Source organism: Prionailurus viverrinus, chromosome B1 (assembly GCF_022837055.1).
Source record: "Prionailurus viverrinus isolate Anna chromosome B1, UM_Priviv_1.0, whole genome shotgun sequence".
NCBI classification, from domain to species: domain Eukaryota; kingdom Metazoa; phylum Chordata; class Mammalia; order Carnivora; family Felidae; genus Prionailurus; species Prionailurus viverrinus.
The window spans coordinates 70222025-70227371 of NC_062564.1; the positions used below are offsets into that span (position 1 = coordinate 70222025).

At 37.1% G+C, this 5347-nt stretch overlaps 1 pseudogene; it reads left to right on the plus strand.

The window, feature by feature from the left end:
* The first annotated feature begins 396 nt into the window (after nt 1–396).
* Nucleotides 397–3080, plus strand: LOC125164660 (cell cycle progression protein 1-like; annotated as a pseudogene).
* Nucleotides 3081–5347: the final 2267 nt, after the last annotated feature.

Here is a 5347-nt window from a genome sequence, read left to right on the forward strand (position 1 = left end):
CTCTAACTATTGATTCAACAAGTACTTACTAAGCGCTGACTCTCTACCGGGAACACTTATTGACCCTGAGCATTCAGATACTATAGAAGAACACTTGTGGAGGATAGTCTCAAATTCTCAAATTTCAGACATTTCGGGAGGGGTAATATTCTCTAATACTGGGAGCGCTGCCCTCCTGGAAATAACTCAGTGTTGTCACCTTAAAAATTGATGCTGCCAATCCTATGTTGCACTAATTAGAGTTCCAAGCCATGAAGACTACAAAACAGAGACATGTAGGGCTTAGAACTGGGTGTGAAGTACAGATATCAAAGTACTTTCTACAGGCTATGACCGCCACCACTGTAGCATTTACCTCATTAAGATGAGGTAGTGCTGTCCGTTCAGACCTGAAAAATGTCTGAAAATTCCAGTGACAGTGATTTATCTTATGGTTGGACTGTCATCCATCATGAGGGGTCTGGTGTAGAGATGGTGAATTCTAAACATGGTACAACCAGTGACAGCTGTGAGCTCGCTCCAGAATGTACATCTTTAGAGCAAGAGAAGCTACAAGTATTGCAATCAGAGGAGGGAAAGAGTAGCTAAAATGGCACAGTGTTAATGGAAGAAGAAACTGCTGATCCAGCTTTGGAGGAAACAAAGTCAGCACTTGAGAGAGAAGAAGAAAAGTCATCTGAAGACAATGTCTCTTTTGGAGCTGTCCGTGATGATTCTGCTATTGTTAACCGTAAGCCACCTAAGTTAGAAGAAATTGGAAATTAAGAAGCTATAATTGTTGGAGAGGCACAGAGTCCAGAAGACTTTAACATGGGCTCTTTTTCTAGCACCCAGGATACATCCTGTAATCCAGAAACTTTGTTTTCATCACAGCTAGTGATGACGAATCAAAAAGTATTGAAATCAGTCATCAGCCTAGTCCTGACTTTAGATGATGGCATGCTAGGAAGAAGAGTGTTCTTAGTTCAGAATCTGAGGAGCAGCTACTTGCCAAACAAGAAACCAAACCCTCTAAGGAATTGTGTAAATGGCAGTTCAACAGTGGTCTCAATAAGTGTGTTATACTTGATTTGTGATTGCAATCGGCATGGGATTTGGATATTTCTATGGCATACTTCAGCTTCAGAAACATCAACAGTCAGAAAGATACATGAAGATGAACTGAATGATATGAAGGATTATATTTCCCAACAGGAAACAGGAACAAGAATCTTTTATAGATTATAAGTCATTGAAGGAAAACCTTGCAAGATGTTGGGCCCTTACTGAAGGAAGAATGTCTTTTGAGACTCAGAAAAAGAACCCTGATACATAAAATCAATATTTAAGAATATCTCTGTAGAAGGAAGAAAAAGCCTTATCTTCATTAAAGGAAGAGTTAAGGAAACTAAGAGAACAGATTAGTATATTGGAAGATAAAGGGACAGGGACTGAATTGGTTACGGAAAATCAGAAACTTAAGCAGAATCTGGAAAAAAGAACTAAACACACATAGCTTTCTTAACCAAAGGGAGACTCTTTTCACAGAAGCAAAGATGCTAAGGATGGAAATGGAGAGAGAACAACTAATAACCATGGCTTTAAAGGCGGAACATCAGCAGTGAAACTCTAGTGAGTCATATAGCAACTCAGACTCCCCCAATGTATTGAGTGAAAAAAAGGAAATAGAAATCTGATGGGAAGGACTCACCAAATTGGAGCAGAAGCTAAACTTTGAACAGCAGCATTCTGATTTGTGGGAAATACTCTATATTGAGGCAAAAGACTGAAATGTAAAACAAGAAACTGATGGAAAAAAGAAAGAGGGCAGAGGAAACAACAGGGCTAAAAATAAGCCAAAGGAAACATTTTGGGTTTGGTGAAGGAAAAATTTGATTCTATGAAGAATTCTACCAAGGATTTTGTGAGGCATCATAAAGAAGAAATCGAACAGGCTAAGGCAGCTGTGAAAGAAAATCTGAAAAAAATCTCAGGTTCAGTTAAATCCACTTTTAGGCATTTCAAAGATACCACCAAGAATATCCTTGATGAAAAGAACAATAAAAGATTTGGTGCCACAAAGGCAGCAGCTAAAAAGCCAACAAAGGTCTTTTTTTTTTTTTAATAATTTTTAAAAATTTCTATTCATTTTTGAGAGAGGGGGAGAAAGAGTGAGAGTGAGAGAGAGAGAGAGAGAGAGAGAGAGAGAGAGAGAGTATGAGCAGGGGAGGGGCAGAGAGAGAGGAAGACACAGAAACCAAAGCAGGCTCCAGGCTCTGAATAATCAGCACAGAGCTCGACGTGGGATTCAAACCCAGGAACCATGAGATCATGATCTGAGCCCAAGTCGATGCTTAATCAACTGAGCCACCCGGTATGCCCAACAACAGTCTTTAGTGAATGTTTACACTCACAGTATAGGCACGTACATAAAACAAGAATAATAGAGGTAAAGAGAGTGAAGGAAAGAAAAGCCAATTCACTCTGAAGAATTTAGAAAAAAAATACAAATTCACAGAAATGCAGTGCTGAGCATGACTAATGAAAATTATGATTTTTTTCAGAAGTCTTGTTCTGGTGTATTGAATGTGTTCAACAGGAATCCATTAATTTTTTAATATGAAAGTATTGAATCCTGTAAGGATAGATGAACTTATTTAATTAAAAAATATTTAGTAGAAAAACTTGATGGTTTTCATCATTAGGAAGAATGATCCATTTATCAATAAGTTTTCCTAAATGGTATCTTTATATATGATCAGAGGCTCTTCACTGACTTTGCTAATGATGTTAAAGATTATCTTAAAGACATGAAGTGATATCAGATAATGGTGGAGTGTTGGAAAAGTGGATGGGCATATATATATAGACACTTCTTTGGTCACACTCTTTCCCCTACACTTTTCCGCAGTCAACCAGATAAAAAACAATGAATGGTAAATATTGAAAACTCCAGGCATCGAAAACAAAAGCAGAAGCACCCTTAGCCACAATCTTCTAAAAGAGAATGTAAATGACATAAATATGATTGTGGTAATGGAAGACACATGGCAGATCTTGAAATAGAATTGGGGCAGTTACCTTTTGACCCTAAATATTGATCATCATGGTTAACTTAAATTAGAAAATAGTAACAGAAACATGGATGCTGTCCACAATGTTTGGCGTTGAAACTGAAATGAAATTATCAAGATAATGTCTATCATTCCTAAGTATCAGTTTGATGACTCTACATTATTACTCAGAAGCATCAAGTAAAAGCTTACTAACTTGCATTTTCCTGTAGTTGAGCTTTGCGGATTTTTTTTTTTTTTGCACTGTAAATGTTCAACTGTAGTTTTAAGGAAGTCAGGCATGCAACAGATTTTGTACATGCAATGAATCTTCCTTTTAGTGTATGAGCTTAAAGTGAGCTCAAATCATATGACAAAGTGTAATTAACACTGATATTTGTGTTACATTTTCAGTAGAGCTTGAAAAGAGTACATTGTGATGGAATTTCATTTTTAACATTTTATAATCTTACACTTGCTTCTTGTCTTTTTTTTTTTTTTTTTTTTTTTTTTGGCTTCAAGAGTCCCATTGACTTGTGATGAATTTGCTGCCTTCTTATGAGTTTGCTGACTTGTTCTCTTGTGAAATTTCTTGGACATCTCAATATTGTAGAAGAAACAATAAAACTCACCATGAGGAAATCTAAAGGTCTTTATTTAAAATCTGGCATTTGTATTAAAATATGATTTTATATTAAAATATGATTTTATACTTTGTGATATGTTTTGTACATTTCCTCAGTAATGATATTTGGTAAAGCAGTTGACTGTTTTGTTTTGTTTTGGGTTTTTTTGTTTTGTTTTGTTTTTTTGCTAGTTCCATGAATCTTGCCCAATGTTTACAGGCTTATTTATGCAGCATCTGAATATTTCTACCCAGCAATGTCTATTTCTAGGAAAGATTTAAACACAGTTCAGAATTTCATCTTCTGGAACATCTGAGTTTCCCTTTTAATTTCTATTCATAGACATATATGTGACTTCCAGTTTGACCTTCTGGCAAATGAGTGGAAGAACAGAGAAGTTCTCTCATAGCTGCTTGAAATTAGGAAAGCTCTTATTTCCTAGAAGTAAATAAATGTTTGAGTAAATAAAGGCTACATTTTGCTGGAGGGGGGAGTACTTTCTACATCGTTCTTATGTCTATTTCTTATGGCTGCTGTAACAAACTATGACAAATTTGTTTGCTTAAAACGAAAACAAATTTACTATCTTCCAGTTCTGGAGTGCCAAAGTGTGAAATGGCTTTCCCTAGGTTAGAATCAAGGTGTTGCCAGAGCTGTATTATTTCTGAAGGTTCTAGGAAATAATCTATTCCCTTGAATTGTCTAGCTTCTAGAGGGGGCCTGCACTCATGCCTGGTGGCCTCTTCTGCATTCAAAAGCCAGCTGAATCACTATGTTGTACACTTGAAACTAATATAACACCATATGTAAACTACACTAGAATTAAAATAAAAAATAAGCAAACAGACAAAAAAACAAAAGTCAGCAGTGCTTAGCATCTTTACATTTCCCTCTGTACCTCTGCTTTCCTTTTAACTCGTAAGGACCCCTGAGATTTCTTTGGGCCCTTCTGGATAATCTCAGATTAGCTCTCCTTCTCATATTCTTAATTTAATCACATCTGCAAAGTCCTTTTTGCCACATAAAGTAACATATTCATAAATTCTAGGGATTAGGACATGGCATATTGGAGCAGGGGACATTTTCTGCCTACCACATTATAGTTATGTATTCCATCAAAAGTATCTACATTGGAAATGTAGTTAATCCATAAATCATGTACTTAATAGTCAGGATATATGTTATACCTAAAGTAAATTACTTTTTTTTTTAATTTTTTTTCAACGTTTTTTATTTATTTTTGGGACAGAGAGAGACAGAGCATTAACGGGGGAGGGGCAGAGAGAGAGAGGGAGACACAGAATCGGAAACAGGCTCCAGGCTCCGAGCCATCAGCCCAGAGCCCGACGCGGGGCTCGAACTCATGGACCGCGGGATCGTGACCTGGCTGAAGTCGGACGCTTAACCGACTGTGCCACCCAGGCGCCCCATAAAGTAAATTACTTTTTAGACTCCCCCAAAAGTGTTTCAGAAAAAAAAAAGAAACATTCTGTAAACATTCTTATTTGGCACAAAAATCACTCCACTGAATATCTAGATAATAGACATATTTTTAATATCCTCTTCTCTCTCCTTCCTCCCTCCTTCTCCCTTTTCCCACCTTTGTCCCCCCGACTCTTCCTCTTCCTCCCTCCTCCCCTTTTCCCTCCCTCTCTGGTTCTCCCTTTCACTTTCCTCCAATTCTGTCTC